At 48.5% G+C, this 20,021-nt stretch overlaps 2 long non-coding RNA genes across 3 annotated transcripts; both read right to left on the bottom strand.

Annotated features, from left to right (window-relative positions):
* Positions 1-538: 538 nt before the first annotated feature.
* On the bottom strand, positions 539-8,342 carry LOC127566456 (uncharacterized). 2 transcript variants are annotated; one of them, XR_007955724.1, is made up of 4 exons: positions 8,268-8,342; positions 7,288-7,380; positions 1,662-1,829; positions 539-1,514 (listed from the first exon to the last, which is right to left on the bottom strand). It is a non-coding gene; the product is annotated as an uncharacterized LOC127566456 (long non-coding RNA). The 2 variants fall into 2 exon arrangements; XR_007955723.1 differs by lacking the exon at positions 1,662-1,829.
* Positions 8,343-14,722: 6,380 nt separating this feature from the next.
* LOC127566463 (uncharacterized) lies at positions 14,723-18,980 on the bottom strand. The gene is made up of 3 exons (XR_007955735.1): positions 17,763-18,980; positions 16,195-16,363; positions 14,723-15,139 (listed from the first exon to the last, which is right to left on the bottom strand). It is a non-coding gene; the product is annotated as an uncharacterized LOC127566463 (long non-coding RNA).
* Positions 18,981-20,021: the final 1,041 nt, after the last annotated feature.

The raw sequence follows: 20,021 nt of genomic DNA, 5'->3' as shown, positions 1-20,021 counted from the left end.
CTTGGAGGTCCGTGTACATCGATTCTGTAAAGGTCCTGGGCAGTTACAGAAGTCAAACAGCAAGGCCGAGGGACCCACACTCCATGTCTCAGGGACTGCTTCAGCGATACAAAGCCGTGGTCTGCCTGTCCCGGGAGCACAGGGAGAAGTGCACAGCCCCACACCAGGGGAGAGAGAATCCAGACTCAGTGACAACAGTGTGGATTGACCAGAATGATCCCCGGACTCCAGGGTCACATTATGTGCAGAGATTACCACCCAGGATGTGGAAAGTTGAAGTGTGATCCGATGGAGGTTTCAGAATATCAGAGGGATCAGGTGGAAGAGACGGAGAGAAACTATTCCCCTGGGAAGAATGGCACTCGGAGACAGAGTCTGAACAGCGGAGCTGGGAGCCTCAGGCCGGATCCCCACAGGCTCAGGACACGTCCGTTGACGACGTCTGTCTCACTGTTTCCAGCAGCCAGACCCACACAAACAGCAGTAGTCGGTGCGTCGGCACATCCCACCCTCAAATCATCAGATGTCAAACAGCACGTCCGGAACTGACAACGTTTATTGATTTCACCATCGGAAATGTAACGTAAATACAGAGGGACTTTTTAATTTGTGAGCAAAATCAAAATAAACAGTTCACAGTTTAGTTCCAACCAGACAATTAGAACAAGATGAATAGCAGGCTAAATAATCTGTCCCATTTATGATAAGATAAAATAAGATCTTTATTAGTCACATATACATTGAAACACACAATGAAATATATCTTTTGTGTCGTGATTTTGGGGGGCGGCCCGCAAGTGTCGCCACGCTTCCGGCTCCAGCATAACATGCCCATAACTTCGGAACCTGTGTCTTTGGAACGTGGGAGAAACATCCGGATGACCGTTGATTATACAATCGCACTTCAGTGCAGCATCCAAGATCACTGCATACCCAGGGACAACGACTAAGATATTTGACAAGTTACCATGATTCCAACAGGCTGCAGCAGGGACTGGAGGAAAAATTCCAGCTGCAACATCCTCAGCAACCTGGCCAAAAGAGCTCTCTCCCTAGATAATCCCACCCCCAGGCCACTGAATGTCATCACTGGTGTCCGAGACTGAGCCCCACCCCGGGCAATGTCTGCCATGACTGTTGTCCCAGGCGGAGTCCCACCCCAGACACTGAATGCCATCACTGGTGTCCCAGAATGAGCCCCACCCTGGGCCCTTCCCGTCGGTGCAGTTCCCCAGGTCCAAATGGATGGGCCGCTGAGTCAAGGGGCAGCAGGACAGCCCCTGATACCACAGCCCCCTCAGCTCGAGCTGGGAACCGATACAGCCGCTTGGTGTTAAATCCGGGGTGCAGCCGTTTAAAGCGGAGGGCGGACGTCGGCCAGAAGTGTTCCCATCCAGAGGCGGGTGATTTTCCTAGAGCGAGATGTTCACAGGGACACACTCGGTCCGGGTCTGGTTCTCCGCAGTCAATTCAGCTGATTCTCTCCACCTGAACTGAACTGATTCTCCCACAGTCTAAAACAGGTTGAAGAATAAAGAGGAAATAAACAGATTGTACAACAGGGTCAGTAACAGGGCACTGGGGTTAGCAGCAAAACTTGGGGACATATATCACCAGGACATCCCGTGGGCCGACTGATCATGAATCACATTACCACTCACGTAATCAGCTCTAGATTTGGGAGGGTCAGTACGAGGTGGCAGAGAGCGGGAACAGATCGGTCTGTGAAGGAGTTTTTCCCCAGGTCCAGCACCCTCAGTGAATGGTATGTACCGAGAGTGGAGGTGAGATCCTTGGTGCAAGAATCTATGAGACCCTGATCGCTCAGCCTGTGGATAAGAGAGAGTGAGGGTGAGGGAAACAGAGATACAGGAGACAGTGCAAATCCCCAGGGTTTATCAATAACACAATTACTGATCCCACAGATTGAAAGTCTCTAGTCCAACATCCTTGAGACCTGACCAGTGATCATCTTGATAGCACGTGAGTGAACACACCCACACACAGAGAACAGAGCAAGGGAGACACAGTCACACTGATTACACATTGCACAGTCGGTGAATGCACTGATGGACGGGGGTCTTCATAGCTTTACTGCAGGTGATGGAGGCAAATGTTACTGGGATTGCCCACATGCAAAACCTCCTGAGTCACACACTGTCCAACTCTCCCCCACCCCTCCTCCTCCCTATACACCACCCTCCCGTGTCACACACTGTCCAACTCTTCCCCACTCCTCCACCTCCCCATACACTACCCTCCCCTGGGTCACAAAGTCCAGCTGTCCTTGGGCCATTCGTCCGCAGATCACACACTGTAAACTCTTCATCCTCCACGCCCCCCAACCCAAATACACCATCTATCTTTGGGTCACACACTGCCCAACTCCGCATCCCACCAGCACCACCCCTCCCCATACACCTTCTATATCCCTGGCTCACACACTGTCTGACTCTCCCCTCACCCCTCCTCTCCTCCATGCACCACCCATCCCTTAGTCACATATTGTCTGACACTCCTGGGGTCATTCTTCCCCAGATCACACGCTGTCCAACTCCTTATCCTACCCTCCCCATACACTATACATCCTTGGGTCAAACACTGCCTGATCTCCATCCTCCTCAGCTCACACACTGTTTCATCTCCCTTGATGAATACATAACTGTCCAAAACTGACCCATGCTCAGTGACTGCAATGTTCTGATCTGCAAAAGGAAATGGAGAAAAGCAAACCCAATGCTGACCCTCTGTCGGTGTCGGGCAGCATCATTCCCTACGATACTGAGTGACAGAGTCATATCACCAAACGTATCCTGACACCACGTGTAGCCTGTCCCACTGATCCACAGTCATATCAACAGAAGTGTATCAGGTGTGTCCATCCCACCCTCTGTGCAGTTAACCCATTCCTGCTCTCCTGGATCATCTCCTGTGTCCCACAACGTTCACTGATTCCACATGGAATTACCCAGTTCAGCAAAGTGCCACAGCAGATGGAGACCACTGATCTCCAAGTACACAGTGGTCTCGATCGTGGCCACTGAGAATTTAAATTCAGCTAAATAATCAAATTATGAAATAATGTGGAATAAAATGTCATTACCTCAGTGGCCGGCATGCCGCTACTACACAATTAGTGATTAATTCACCCGTTGCCTAGAGACACCCACATCATGTGAACAATTGGTAAATCTTCCCAACTTTAACATACCTTTTGGTGCCTTTATCTCCACTGCACCATCATATGGATATGAAACATTGATTCCAATCTCCTTTTGGTTTACAAGGCCAGTGTGCATCATTGGTGGGGCTGGAGTCTTATTTATAATCACAGTGTCAAATCCTCTGCAGTTCCTGCTGTGGACACAAATTCTCCCTTCACTTGCAAACACACTTACTGCAACCATCCACAGACTAAACCAGATGTAATGCACCACCAATACTTCACCCAGCCCTTCCCTCCCCCTCATGTCTACTGAGTCACAGTTCTAAGGAATACTGAGCTTTTTCCTCTCCTCTCTCTAAGATAAGGACACACAAACCCAGCTTAATCTATATCAACAAGGGCAAGGAGATTGTTTAATTCAGTGGGAGGTGATTCCTGCATGACTGACAATTGACCTCACTGGCAAGCCATGAGACAGGGCCAGATTTCCATTCCAAAATTTGATTAGCTCAGCGGACTCCTCAGGAAAATCCAACATTTTCACTCCCAATATTACTGACATCAGCCTTCACAATTAGGTGCCAAAATTATTTTAATTACTTGACCGAGTATTCCAATAGACCTGGCTGGATTGAACCAGTAATTGGAGATGATTATTTGACTTGTTGGGCAGATCAGTGGCAGATCAAATATAACCCTGGTAAGTGTGAGGTGATACATTGTGGGGTGGTCAGCTGAGGGCAGGAAATACACCATGAATGATCGAGGTCCAAGGAGTACTGAGGAACACAGAAACCTTGGTGTGTGGATCCAAAGATCCCCAATGTTGGCAGCACAGGGAAAGGGCAGGGTGAAGGAAGCAGACAGGATGTGAGCCTTCATTAGGTGGGGCAGAAAATACAGGTGCAGGACATCTTGGTACAACTTTACAAAATGTTGATGAGGCTACATTTGTAACAGTGCACGCTGTTCCAGTTACCACACAATAGGAAGGAAGTGAATGCACTCGGGAGGGTGCAGAGGACATGCTCCAGTCCTGAGGAAGTCTTCAAACTGAGACATTAACACTTTCACTTCCCACAGATTTGGTCTGACCTGCTGAATATTGCCAGCATTTCCTGTGTTTTACATTTCCAGCACCTGCAGTGGCTTTGATTTTTCACCAGGATATCGCCTGGGATGAAATGTTTCAGTTATGAGATGGGTTGGGCTTGCTGTCCTTGGAGCAGAGGAGACCAATGGGAGATATGACAGAGGTACACAAAATAATGGGAGGCACAGACTGGGGGAAATTAAACTCATCATACGGTCAGAGTCATACGGCATGGAAATGGACCCTTCGGCCCAACTGGTCCATGCTGACCAAGATTTTCATCTAAGCTTATCCCATTTGCCTGCATTTGGCTCATATCCCTCTCAAACTTTCCTATCCATGTAGTGCTTAAGTAACTTTTATTTGTTAATGTACTTGCCTCAACCACTTCCCCGTCAGCTAATTCCATATACTGACCACCCTCTGCATGAAAAATTTGCCCCTCGGGTTCCTATTATATCCCTCCTCTCTCACCTTAAACCTGCATCTTCCAGTTCTCGATTCCCCACCCCTGGGAAAAATATTGTGCACATCACCTTATCTATGCCCCTCATGATTTTATACACCTCAATGAGATCACCCCTCATTCTCCTAGTCCCAAACTGCTCGACATCTCTCTGTAACTCAGTCCCTCGAGTCCCAACAACATCCCCATCGCTCCTTCCAGCATAACAACATTTTTCCTCTCGCAGGGTGCCCAAAGCCAAACACAATATTCCAAATACAGCCTCACCAACATCCTGTACAACTGTAACACTGCAGCCCAGCTTCCATGCGCAGTGCCCTGACTGATGAAGGCTAGCCTGCCAAATGCCTTCTTCACTGCCCTGTCTACCTGTGACGGCACTTTCAGGGATCCATGTACTTTTACTCCTGGGTCCCTCTGATGTACAACACTCCCCAGGGCCCTACCATTGACTGTGAATGTCCAAGCCTGATTTGTCTTCCCAAGAGGCAACACCTCCCACTTATCTGAATTAACCTCCATTTGCCGTTCCACAATCCACTTCCCCATCTGATGGAGATCACTGTATAAATCTTGATGATCATCTTCACTGTCTACAACACCACCGATTTTAGTGTCATCTGCACACTTACTGACCATGGCTGATACATTCTCACCCCAGTTACTGATATCGATGACAACTAGCAATTGGCCCAGCACCGTCCCCCGGGGAACACCACTAGTCAAGGTCGTCTAGTCTGATAAACAACCTTCCACCATCACCTCTGCTTCTCTCAAACAAGCCAACCGTGCATTCAATTTGCCAGCTCTCTCTGGATCCCATGTGAACTTTCCACAGCAGCCGACCATGTGGAACCCTGTCAAAGGCTTTACTGAGTCCATACAGACTACATACCGAGGGCAGAGGTGTCTAGGACCAGGGGCCATAGATTTAAGCAGAGGAGTGAGAGGTTCAGAGGGATAGAAGGAAAGGTTTATCACTCAGAGGGCAGTTGAAACCTGGAACACACTGCCCGAGGTGGTGGTGGAGGCAGCTACTTTCACCACATTTAAGTGGATGAGCATTGAAATTGCCAAGATACAGTCGGCTATGAACCAAGTGCTGATAAATGGGACCAGTACAGACAGCGAGTCAATGGCCAGAATAGGCATGGCAGGCCAAAGGCCTGTTTCCGTGCTGTCTGATCTGCGACTCTGGACATGCTAAACTAACGACAGTGGAACCGCAAACCATTTGGTTCAAAACTCCGCACCCCTCTCCAACTTGAAATAAACGAGGCTGTATCCCTTTGTCCCCATTGCTTATACCTGTTCCTGTCCAGGTATCACACAGAGTTTGGCAACTTCTGCTGAACAGCTGGCAATCGGTGAAGCTCCTGTGCCTTCTTCCATCAATGTTTGTTTCTGTTTGCAAACCTGCACCTCTCACTGTGTCAGAATCAGTGATTAAATCTGACCCTCAACACTGTGTTCACATCCACAAGCACTGCAACTTGAACCATCTCACTGAGAGTCTGATGCAGACCCAACCTCTGCGCTCTGTACATGAGGTCACATCTCTCCTGCTTCTGACATTTAAAATACCCGAGGAATGGTCTTTAGATTCAGATTGAAGGTTCCGGTTGGACCTCACAAACCATGACTACCCACAGCTGGTTCCACCTGTCGGTGCCTCCTCTTCCCTCCATCTCCAGGGAGGCTGCATCTCGACACAAACTGCTCACTTGAACCATAGAACAATACTGCACAACACAGGCCCTTCAGCCCACCATGTTGTGCCGACCTTCAAACCACTCCTAAGACTTTCTAACCTCTTCGTCCCTCATATCTCTATCTTAAATTCCTCTGTATGCTTATCTAACAATCTCTTGAACTTGACAAACATATCAGCCTCAACCACCACCCCAGGCAGCGCATTCCATGCACCAGCCACTCTCTGGGTAAAACACCTCCCTCTGATATCTCCCTTGAACTTCCCATCCATTACTTTAAAGCTATGCCCTCTTGTATTGAGCATTGGTGCCCTGGCTGTCCACTCTATCTATTCCTTTTAATATTTTGTGCACCTCTATCATGTCTCCCATCCTCCTTCTCTCTAATGAGTAAAACCCTAGCTCCTTTAGTCTCTCCTCATAATCCATACTCTCTAACCCAGGCAGCATCCTGGTAAATCTCCTCAGCACCCTTTCCAACGCCTCCACCATCCTTCCTATAATGAGATGTGGAGGAGAAGATCGCTTGAGAAGCCTGCCTATACCAGTGACACAGGAAACCCCATCACTGTCGCTCTCCAGTCACTGTGTCTGAGCTGCTCACCCCTGGGTATCCTCCTGCTTCCCGGCTCACTCTTTCCTCACTCACTGTCTTTGTGCAGATCACAAAAGCCCAATGAAGATGATTTATTGAAAAGTTCCTATGTCCTTCCACCAGTACCGTGCTTCTCCTGGAGATGTTACCTCTCTCTCCTCTGCCCTTTCCCTTTTCCTTTGTGAACTCCAGGTATTCACACCAGATCCGAACCCACTGTCAGGACATTTATATCTCACAGAAGGCTGTACAAACCCGTGTCCTTGTCTGATGCAGAGATCACTGCGTCCCCTTCCCCATCTACACTCTCAGCCATACCAGTGACAGGTGCTCCCAAATTCTGGTGCTCTGTAACAAACAGAATATTTACAGGAGGGTTGGAAATAATTAGGATGAAAAGGGAAAGTTTACATTTAGAAATGACGCACATACTGTCTGGTCCAATGGAGCAGATCCTCCCTTGTTTACAGAATTTAGTTTCGGACCCACCCTCAGCGGGTCGCGCACCAGCCCGTCCCCCGGGACCCACCCTCCCCGGCTCGCGCACCCTCCCGTCCCACGGGACCCACCCTCCCCAGGGTCGCGCACTGTCCACTGTATCTACCTTAATCAGACCCCCACTGTCTGAGCCCACTCTAGCACCACACCCCCACTGACCCTATGCACCCACGCAGGTGCTCCCCTCCACGCCACTCACGCTACTGCACCCCCAGATATTCACTCACCCCACCACACGCAGGCCTCTACCACCCCGACACCCACGCACGCGTTCTCCCCACCCTCAGGCAGGTGGTCCTCACCCACTCCGCAAATATGCAGGCGTCCCCAGACTCCCACCACACCCGCAGATATCCCATCCTCCCCCCACACCCGCAGTCATCCCATCCTCCCCCCACCGCCCGCATACACCCAGACGTCCCCAGCCCACACCCCCCCCCCGCAACCACGCAGGTGTCCCCCCCTACGCCCACACAGAAAGAACCCTCCCGACACCCCCGCCCACGGAACTACAACGAACTGATGCCATCCAGACCCATGTTCCAGGCCCACTCCCCGGTCACCATCCCGCCCCGTCCCACTCACCGGGCACAGGCCCGGCCCCGGCCCCGGCCCCGGCCCCGTCCCCCTCCCCAGGCACCGGCCCGGCCCTGTCTCATCCCGGCGCACCCGCCAGGCCCATTTCCACTCCGAACCGCCCCCGATTTACATAAACCCGAGACCGACCCCCTCCTCACCGCCGTCCGAACAGGAGAACCGTCGGGAATGCCTGGAGGACCAGGTCCGCGCCTGCGCTAGAAGACTAGGTCCGCGCCTGCGCGTTGCCTGAGTTCCCCCACAGCGCCACCAGTGAGCGGATGACCGAAGGGACAATGCAGCGGACCCGGCCTTTCGGTCCCTTCACTGGGTACCCAACCTCCGCCTCAAATCCACCCAACTGACTCTGGGAGAACTTCAATGACAATCACACATTATTCCCCTCAGCAATCAGCTGTTTCACTGATTCAGCCACAACTGCCTGTCAGAGGAAGAATGTTCAGGGTCCACATTGCCAGGGTGTTTAGTTTACTGGGAGACATAAAACACTGCAGCGACTGCAGCTCTTTATTAATTAACTTTGGGTAGACTTCTCTGGCATTTATCATTGGCATCAGTGTGCCGTTGCACTCACACAACACTGAATGCAGTGGTGAAACACTGTTACTTTCCTTCTTTGTCCAACCATGTCAGTGTTTATCAGTATATACTGACTAACGAGACCCTGCATTGACGAAAGACGCCCCAGACCAGACCGTCCTGGAAAGTCCTCCCCATACACATTTGGGGATTTGTGAGCCAACCCAAGACAAACCCCACACTGCCCAGTCCACCAACAACACGGCACAGCAGTTCCTCAGGGGGACTTTAAATCAGCCCACACTGAATTCAGTGGTGAACCCGTGAAGTTTCCTTCGTTGTCCACCTGAAACCAATGAAAACGTCGATTAAAATGTTTTCAAAACGGCTGCCCACCCACATCTGACGTCACACACGGCTCCCCACATTATGTGACGTCACACCCGCGATGCCCGGCTCGCGCGGAGACGGTTTAACGGCCGATCGCGCACCCACCAACCGTCACCTGACCCTCAACTGTCAACAGAGGAGGGTCGAGCAATACTGTTCCCATTGGTGCGAGAGGACGTCAGTCACTGGTTATACCCAACAGCGGAGGCGGACCCGCCGAGGGGGCGTTACCCCCGCCGACCCCGCCTCCAGCTCCCTCCCCAAACTCCCGGTCAAACCCGAACAAACTGCAGAGCAAATGTGCCGCTTTTTTATTTCTTCCTATTTCCTTCCGGGAGGAGTTGGGGCCGTTTGTGAGCCGGTTTCCACACCGACGGGTGAAGCGGCTTCCTGCGGCCGGAGCCGGTGAGTTGAGCTGTCTGATGCTGCTGCAGGGTTTCCATTGGACCTGTCCCTCCCTGTACTTGTGTACCCGGCAATGAACCCGAGCGGACCTGACACAACCCAGGGAGGGTGGAGCGCGGATGATCATGTTCAAAGGGTTCAGGGTGATGAGGCAAGGTGGGTGAGTGGGAACAATAGGTCAGCTGGAGTTTAGTGTGGGAAATGTGAGGTCCCCACTTCTGTGGAAGGGACAGAAATGCTGAGTGTGTTTAAATGGTGAGGGACTGAGGTGCAGTGGGCAGTGAGGGAGGCCACATGGAAGTTGTATTTACTGCAGGAGTTACTGGGTATAAGGGTGAAAATAACCCCGCACCTGTTATTTGGAGCTTTGTTGAGACTGCAGCTGGAATATTGTGGAACATCAAGGTCTGCTGGTGTAGCATCAGTGATGCAGCACTTGCTGCAGAGAGCTGGCAGTGAAGGGTCACCACACTGCTGACTGCAGCCATGGGTTTGTCACATGAAGAAAAATCAAACAGGCTGAGCATTGTTTAAAGTGTGCAGGACGATGTGGTGACCTGACTACATGCGCAACATCATCAACGGGTTCAAACCCAAACTGCTGGGAGAGCTCAGCGTCTGTGGGGCAAAGGGATCTCTGACCCTTCCGTGTGAGCTCTGGGATCGGCATTGAGGGGGAAGAGGAGAGGTTGGCCGTGTCCAGGGGTGGCGAATGGGCCGGAGGCTGGGAGGTGATCGGTGGATCCCAAATCTGTTCCCAGAGTGCCTGCCCCCACAGAGGCTTTCCCTGGATCTGCCAGTTCCCCTTGTGCCATCCATGTGGCCATCCCATTCTCCACTGCCCGGGATCCTTTGGACGTGCAGCCGATGGGTTTGGTGCTGCGGCAACAGGGTGACCGCCACCCGTTCAGCCAACTGCTGCAACCGCCTCTCCCTGACTACATCAACGATGCTGTTTTCGAGAGGGCTGACAACTTCAAGTTCCTGGGAGTGAACAACAGCTACAGCCTGTCCTGGTCAAATCACGTAGATGCCACGACCAAGAAAGCTCACCAACACCTCTATTTCCTCAGCAGGCTAAAGAAATCCCGTTTGTCCCCTTTGATCCTCGCCAACTTTTACCGATGCACCATAGAAAGTATCCTATCTGGATGTATCAGGGCTTGGGATGGCAACTGTTCTGCCCCGGGCCGCAAGAAACTGCAGAGTTGTGGACACAGGCCAGCGCATCACGGACACCAGCCTCCCCTCCTTGGACTCTGTCTTTACCTCTCGTTGTCTTGGTGAAGCAGCCAGCATATTCAAAGACCCCACCCACCCGGGACATTCTCTCTTCTCTCCTCTTCCATCAGGTAGAAGATAAAGGAGCCTGAGGGCACGTACCACCAGACTTAAGGACAACTTCTACCCCACTGTGGTAAGACTATAGAATGGTTCCCTTATACAATGAGATGGACTCTGACCTCACGATCTACCTTGTTGTGACCTTGCACCTTATTGCACTGCACTTTCTTCTGTAGCTGTGACATTTTACTCTGTACTGTTATTGTTTTTACCTGCACAACCTCAATGCACTCTGTACTAACCCAATGTACCTGCACTGTGTAATGAATTGACCTGTTCGGACGGGATGCAAGACCAGTTTTCCACTGTACCTCGGTACAAGTGACAATAATAAACCAATCCCAATACCCTGCTGCTGCAGAACTGTCCCTGTGACTGGGTTCAGAGCAGCAGTTCTCCACCCCTGAACAGAGGCTCTCCGGTGGCTGGAGCCATCCATAAACCAGGTGCGGCATCGGTCTGCTTTGTGTGGCACGTCCGCGTTACGATGGAGGGAGGCACCAGGATGGGAGTGTCGAGGGTCTCCGCACCCCCGTCCATCGGTGCCTGGGCTACACTTCTGTGCAACGTACTGACGCCCTCCGGACCCTTCCTTGCTCGTTCTCCAATGTAGCACCTCCACTTCACAGCAGAGGCTGGCTGTGCCCTCCCCGCCCTGTTAGCAGAGTCACCCGGAAGCATCCATATTAGAATGAGGAGGTCGTGTCTGAAAGTGACCCGGCTCCCCTCTGTGGAGGATTCTGTCTCCACTAACGCCCAACAGCAGACCAGCAGTCGTCTTTCAAAGTGCGTGTATCATTCAGCTGCCTCGGGCAGGGGACGGGACCAGAACCCCAGGGGAGTGTTCACTCCATTCTGTTTCTGCCACAGGTTCCACAGTGGTGTTCTGATGCACGGATACCTGTACCTCAAACGGCAGCCCGCGTCAATGAGCCACTGCTCCCCTTGGCAGCCTCAGACGCCTTGTTGCTGCTCTGGCCCCATTCAGAAGCTGCCTTCTCTTGAGTTATTGTGTATAGAGATCGGAGCAGGACAGTTAAGTGGCGTGTGTTTCTCCTCCAGTCGCCCAACGGGTCCCACATACGTTGGTGTTTATTGCTTATTGGTGGGGGTAGCTCTTTCAACTATTGTTTTGTACTTTCTCCGGGATCACTTGATGCCCTGAGACCCACCAGATACCCAGGACCTGGACCATCTGACTTGGCCCCTGTACCTTCTGTGGATTAACCACCCATCCACTGTCCAACAAGAGTCTATTGTTTAAATTTATCCCACATTGCCCCTTTTTCCTGAGTTGTCCACCACCCTGGTCAGTCTCTCTTCCTGTGTCATGCATTCACCGCCTGGTCACAGTCTCAGTCCTGTGGATCGTCATCGGACAATCCTGTACGGTCAGGTTCTCATCCATGGTGCCCTGCTCATACCTTGGTAGGAGACCCTCGAGACCATCACCACACTGAGCATCGGGATGATACCATATATTGCCATCCGGGCTATTGGGATCCCAACCCTTGGCACTCACTCTGACTGGATCTGGATCCTGATCCATCAGCCATTCCCAATTTTCCTGGCACGCTTGAATGAGCTTACAGGCTGGGGAGGTTTGCTGGGTTTGGGCCTGTTCGTGGACTGACAGTTGATTCAGTAAAAGTGACATTTTGCAGTTCCAATGTTACCACTTTCCCAGAAAGGGTGGTCACTCGTTGCTCTGCCACCTGACACCAGTTTTTTTTCCTTGGTCACTGGACAGAATGCAAAAGGATACTCTTGAACCAACCGGCACAACTTCGTCACTACAGTTTAGCAACACGATGATCAATTTGCACTAAAATATATTTTTTTGTTTTAATTTGTGTTCTTTCTTGTAAAAATTGTGTATAATTTATGTTGACACAAGGGATTCTGCAAAGGCTAGAAGCTGGAGCAAAACACTAAATGCTGGGCTGATGAAGGGTCTTGACTTGAAATGTGGACTCTTTATTTCCCTCCATAGATGCTACCCTCAGCAGGATCTCCTGCTGAGCTGCTCCAGCATTTTGCGTATAATTTATGTTGATGGTGGTTTTCTTGTGAATGCTGTGCCTGTGATGCTGCTGCGCCAAGCTAGATTTTCATTGCACTTGTGCATGTGACAATACACTCGACTTTGACTTTGTGACTGACGGGTACTGCAGGGATAGGTGTTAGGATACCAGCCATTCAGAATCTACATTAATGACTAAGCTGATGTCTTTTTTTTTAATTTACTGTGTGGTAACAGGCCCTTCCGGCCCAACGAGTCCACGCCACCCATTTTTTTTTAACCCAAATTAACCTACCCGTACATCCTTGGAATGTGGGAGGAAACCGGAGCAAACCCACGCAGACATGGGAGAATGTACAAACTCCTTACAGACAGCGACCGGAACCAAAACCCAATCGTTGGCGCTGTAATAGCGTTGTGCTAACCACTACGCTACTGGGACTAACAAAGAGGCTTTGAGCGAGATGGGCAAAGGGGGCAAAGTACGGCAAAAGGAACAATGTGTTAAAATGTGAAGTGAGCCACGTTGTTACAAAACAGAAAAGCAGAGCACGATTTTAAAATGGTATGACTTGATAATGTGATTTCAAGAGCAACCCACGAGCACTTATGCACAAGGAAGCCAAGTGCTATATTGGCATTAATTTTAAGACGATTTGAGTACCAGAGTTAGAAAGGCCTGCTGCAATTTTATAGAGGCTGAGAGAACACACCTGGAGGATTGTGTGAGAGATTGGTCTCCTTCCTTAAAAATAAGGATATTCCAGCAGTGGAGGGAATGCAGCAAAGATGCACCAGACACGTTCCAGGGATAGTGGGTTTGCATTATGAGGAGTTTAAGGAGACTGCACCTGTCATCTCAAAAGTTTGAATGAGAGATCTTGTAGAAATAAGACTTACAGGACTGAAAGGTGAAATGCAAGTAGGCTATGCTTTTGGCCGCAGAGGCTAGACTCAGAAGTCAGTCTCAGAATAAGGAGTTGGTTATTTGGGCCAGAGCCAAGGAAAAACTTCCCATGTAAAGAATGATAAATCTGTGGAATTCTCTGCCCCAAATAGCTGTGGAGGCCAAGATATTGAGTTCATTCCACACAGAGACTGATAGACTTCTAATATTAAGATAATTATGGGGACAGTACAGAGTAATCATGACCGTGATGAGTGGTGACACAGGTTCAAAAGGCCCAAACAAACAACACCTGAGTTGTTATGGATGGGACAGAGCACACATCAAATATTTCTAGTCAATGATTTCACTGGGTGAAAAAAAAACAACACTGACTGTTTGTCCAATTTGGATGTTATCATCAGGAAACTCTCAAAATGGGGTCCATTCTCTGGCTCATGGCAAACTGTGAGAGCACTGAACAAGGGGCACATCCCAGCTGAACAGATTCTTGACAATATTGTGTCATTCTCTGAAGGCAGCCCAGAATGAACCCACACCAGGCCCTTCCTGTCTGTACACATTAACACAGGTCACCACTGCATGAGCCCCAATTCCAGATATCGGCAGAAGCAATGCCACAGAGCTGTGCTTCTTGTTATGGAAATCAAAGAGCTGGAATGCATCAATTCAAGGGGAATGGAAAAATCAGCCAAAAATTATTCCCGTGCCAATGGCAGAGATATTCATACATTGCAATGTTTACATTGTCAAGCTCAGTCCAGGTCTGGATTCCTGCAGCAACCTGCACAGTTGGACTGAACTGATGATCCAGACCCAGCCTGAAACAGATTGAAGAATAAAAGGACATATACAGATTGCACAACAATGTCAACAACAGGGGACTGGGGTTAATATTTCAACAGAACTTACAAATATCACCAGAAAAGCCCATGGATCCACTGTTATTTTATTATACAAAATATTTACATGGATACACATGCAATCCATTGCAGACTCTGGCAGGTTCAAATGAGATTTTCCAGAGCAGGGACAGATCGGTCTGTGAAGGAGCTTTTTCCCTGGTCCAGCTCCTTCAGGAAGGAGATTGTACTGAGAGCAGAGGCAAGTTTCCCAGTGCAAGCATCCAAGAGACTGGTAACCCTAAAACTGCAGATCAGAGAGAGAAATGATGGTAATCAGGGAAATCTCCAGGAGTTTGTTATTCGCAGTAACATTAGTGATTGGGCAGATGTCCCACAGAACTGGACTTCATTGAGTGTCTGATGAGATTGGCCCTTCATGATCCTTGGGGAAGTCATCCTCTGAAATGAGGCTCCTCGTCATTCAGCAACAGTGGGCTTCAGAACCTCAGCATCCGGCTGCATTAACAGAAAGGGGTTTGCTGCTGAAGCCCTGCCACAGGCTCACCACTGTCTCTGTCACTGAAATCAAACAGTTGAGAATCTCAAATATTTAAATATTCAAACATCACTCACAAACGTTTGAAAATAAGAGAAAACCATTCAAAAGTCAAACACTCACTCACTGCAGAACATTCACCTTTTTCAAGTGTAAGTTTCACTAACTGTTCCCCAAGAAGTTACTTCTGTCCATTGATCTTACTGGGTCCACTCGACATGACTGGTCTAGCCTGCCACAGGGTTAGCAGGAGAGCAACCTGTGAATGGGGGAATCTGATGAAATCTGTGCTGCCCCACTGGTCTCAATGGACCCTTCAGGTGGCAATACTGGGGCAAGCAGAAGATGGCACCTGCTTCAGTGACAGCCAAGGCTGGTGCAAAGAAATCCAGGTCAATGCAACAGACACGCCGACACCCAGTAAAAGATTCCAGTGGTTATTACAACACTGTCTGGACATTATCCCATTTTTTTCTATTCTGTTCCAAGTTGCAAACAGCAGATTGGTTCCAACTCCTCCCAGTTTCTTCAACCCAGATCCAGTAAGCTGCATATGCTAATACCAAAGTGATATCCTCATGACAAATAAGATACATATCCCATAAGGTGATGACCAGGAAAGGATGATTGAGTTACTGGCACCCAGAGTAATGATCAGTATTCATTATTTGCACAAATATTGATAAATTAAAATAAAAAAAACAATCGACTGAAATTTTTAATCTATTTGGCAAGAAACATTTCACAGAGAACTTTGACCACATTTTGACCAAAGTAGCTTTGGTCAACAAGTGGTAGCTTTTTTGCAGCTTTCTTTGTCAGACTGCCACTTGGGTCCAGGTGTATGCAGTTTCATATCGTGGGCCCATGTCTATCTAGGAACTGAATAAAGGCCTTTAATATATAAATGGATGGAAAGCATTCTGGTTCTTCAAGTGCATGGAAAGCACTCTAATTCTTTGAGGTAGAGGTGACCACCTGACAAACCCAAGATAAGGGCATACTGTTTTCTGCAGTGACACAGGTAAAGTGGTGAATGAACAGAAGATCTGCTCCAAACTTTCAGTCTAATACTTACATTAGTCTCTCTACTTTAAGAGTCGAACTTCCCAAGAGCGATAGACATCAGTTCCACCACTGAATTTCCCAGCTGATTAAAACCCAGGTACAGGTTTATCAATGACCAGTTTGTACCAAGAGCAGAGGCGAGATCCTGAGCACAAGCTCTGAGACCATTAACACACAGACTGAAGATTACAGGCAATAATGGAAAGAAAGAAATTGAGATGATTAAATCTCAAACCTTTGTAAACAACAGCATATTGATACTGAATGTGACTAAAACACAATCCATTCAGATTCTGCTATTTACTCCAGTGTCTGTGCTTTACAGTCCAGGTTCCTCAAAGCCACACACACCAATTTCACACCTGAATCTCCCAATTTGTTGTTCCCAAGTCTAAACACAAGCCTTCAGAATGAGAAACAAACTGATTCAAATCCCTGATCAGATATGATATCTTCTGATATTTCAGGAAATTAATCACTACATTTCTCACTTAATGAAAAGGGATCTCACTCTCTGCTCCCATCCCATAAATCATTGACATTCCCTGAATGAAGTGCTGTCAGTCTATCTTTCATAGTCTCATTCACTGATCAGAACTATCCTTCTTGAGCACAGTGACCAGCTCGTCATGTTCTGTCCTTTATTTACTGTGTCTCAAAAGTGGATTTTAAGGGAATGGGAAACATGTGCCAGGATTAAAATGATAATACCACCATTCCTTGTACCAAGATTTCACACACCACATTTTAATCTGTACAGCACTGAATGATTTAAATTCTCAAATGATGCTCAAGGTTTTCCAAAATCTGTAAGTCCTGAACTCAGAGCTAATGGGATGGGGAACATTTATTCTGTCCATTTAAAGTTCTCAATGACGCAGCTGAGTTCATTGAGGGATGGCTCTCCCTTTATCCCCATTACACCAGCCCTACATTTCTTTGAGGTGCCACTGGTTCATGGATTTTGGAAGTTCCCTCCCCAGCGGAACCCAGTGCCTGGGGGCAGATTGCAGTGAATTATCACATTTCCTGCCCCAGTGGCACATTCCTTGGGAGGTCTGCATTGGTACTCACAGGATAAACCCCAGAACCTGGTAGATTGTAACCATTCACTGGCAGCTTTTAGCTCCCAAATATATCAGCATGGTTCTGACTCCATTACCATCAAATGCTATGTGAAGGGATGATAGGTGGGTGGGAGAATAGGAAGGGCTGTAGGGCTGTCTGCTTTCCAAGTTAAGAATTTAGAGAAAACAAGCTCAGCCACTGACAAATGAGTGCCCACAGCTGTGCCTGTCCTCTGTAACTGAATGCTTCCATCAACAGTCCAGTGGCCATCACTTGTCCCTACTCCTTGGGAGGAGGGTGGGATGCTCTGACTCATCAACTACTGCAGTCAGTGTTGGCCTGGGTGGTCGGAACAGTGAGGAGTGTCATCAATGGACACGTTGCTGACAGTGAGCAACTTGGCAATAAATGCAATTAATTAGTTAAATCAATGATTGTAATCCAATGATCTGACAAAAACCAACTCACAAGGAGCCAAGTTTAGCTACTCCATTCCTTGGAATTACTGACCTTGTTGTGTCAAAGTTGTGCTGAATTTGCATTTTGGTAATTTTAGCCAAAAATCTTCCATTCAGAAGAAACAAAAGCAAGACAATTTTAAAATTTAGAGCAAGAGACAAAGTAACAGTAACCCCAACTCCTGGCACTCATGCAGCTCAGTTCCCAGTCGCTGGAGTCCTTCACACTGAATGTGGCAGTTCCACAGCTTGAGGCATTTTTATTGTATCACAGAGCCCAATGACATGAGACAGGACTGCATAGTCAATTGGGATCAGTCATATTTCACAAAATGAAAGTTCTCTCACAGATCCCAGTGCGGCTTGAGCCAGTCCATGGTTCTACAACTCAAACAGGTAGTGCAATGTGTTCAGGAACCTCCTTTTACCAGCTTCACTCCCTGTGTACCTGATCAGACATTTAACTTCTTCCTTCATCCAGTCAATCACTCGGCAGATTGTTTGATGAGGAAATGGACCCAGAAACTCCTCCTGCCCCCGAGCTGACCCTGGGGAGGAGAGACCAGCAACAAAATGGAGAAATACCTCAAATCACCTATCTGTCATGCTGTGGGCTTCAGTGAGGAGTTTTAGAATACCCCTGGGATCTGGAGTCAGGAATTGTGTGAGTGCAGCTACAAACTCTTGGATGGTGTGGTGTGGGAATGTGTACACCATACTCCAGGCACAATCCTCTCTCTCCAAAAGTTCCATCAGGAACCTGGACAAGATCTGGGAAGGCTGCAAATTGTACTTGATCAAATCTCCATCTGTAAACACAATTTTCCTCTTGGACACTCCGGTGAAGGCCATCTGACCAACCCTCAGTAATACATCATGTGGGATTTCAATCTCATGGCCGTGGTTTTTCAGGATGTTGTAAATATAGTAGGAATATAGTTGGGTGATGGCTTTGGAAACTCATTGCGGGTCCCTGTGTCTTTGTGTGAAGAATGGGCCCAGTGCAGACTGAGGATCCAGCAGTAGGAGGGGCTGTAGCTCATTGTGTACAGGATCTTGTTCTCCTCCACGTGTTTGAAAACAGCTACTGCCACCATCTGATCTTCAAAAAACCTGTGGAAATATTCCTTCATTTCCTCACCAATGAATCTCTGGATTTCTGCCCAGATGCTGACCTCTGACTTTTCCAATAAATGTAATGCAGTGGGGTGGGTGGCCACCAGCACTGAACACCCTGGGAGCAGCTTGTGCTGGGTTAAATCATACACATTGTCAGACACTTCACACCACAACTCAGGATCTGGGCACACATGCTGAGGTTCTGTGTCACTCCAATTGTCAGCAAAATCAATTCTGTGCTTGAATTCATCCAAACCATCAAATAAACAGTAATCCCTCTGGGTTCTTCCAGATCTCTGCCAGGTTAGTCTCAAAGTAGGGTTACTGATCCAGAACCAGTTCCCTCAGATTTATTCTACAGTTAATGCAGTTTAAGTCCCAAAATTTGAAACTGAAGACAAACTGGAAGTGTTGGTATATTTCCCCGTGGTCCAGTCAGAAACAATCTTTTGCACCATTGTTGTTTTCCCACTCCCCGGGACTCCGGCCACTGCTGCCGAGCTCCCAGATTTGGATTTACTCCAGGAAAAGCTGCTCTGGAACAATTGATCAGTCCGGAGTTTTTCCAGCTCTCCCTGGAGATGTTTCTGTCTCCACTCCTCATGATCCCGGCCTCTTGCCCGCAGCTCACGTTCCACAAGTCTCCGATCTCGAACAGTAGAACTGACCGTGAGCTCAGCGTATTGATCAACCAGCTGGAAAACCTTCACCTTCTCCCTCAACAGGATTGTGTTCACTCTCAGTGTTTCAGTCTGTGCCCGCAGAGTCTCCTTGTGTTTCGGTTGAGCATCTTCCATGGGAACATAAAAAGTGTCGACAACATTACATGTTTTAACTTCGTATCTAAATTCTGACTCAACACTCAGTGTACAAGATTACAATTACTTCAATTAATTGCAGAATATAGACTTCGGTGAGCAACAGCCAAAAAACATCAGCTTATCAAATTCAGAACTGAGCTGTGAAGGTGAATGTTCCCCCGATAATTTAAAGTATCCTGCCTGCCAAATAGTAGACACCTTCCTTTAAACTACAGCTAGCACTCTTCTCATGGACCACATCTTGAAAGCTCCTCTAAATCTGCAAGGAGTTGTTGAACTATTCATTGGACATTCTGCAAGAGGAAATTGGACAATCACAGGTGTTTTCTGCATGGAAGTGGAAAAAAGATGTTCTGGGCGCATTCAGCAGG

The sequence above is a fragment of the Pristis pectinata genome, chromosome 41, assembly GCF_009764475.1.
Source record: "Pristis pectinata isolate sPriPec2 chromosome 41, sPriPec2.1.pri, whole genome shotgun sequence".
NCBI classification, from domain to species: Eukaryota; Metazoa; Chordata; class Chondrichthyes; order Rhinopristiformes; family Pristidae; genus Pristis; species Pristis pectinata.
Note: the sequence above shows the minus strand (reverse complement) of the source record. Positions and strands in the feature narration are given on the sequence as shown.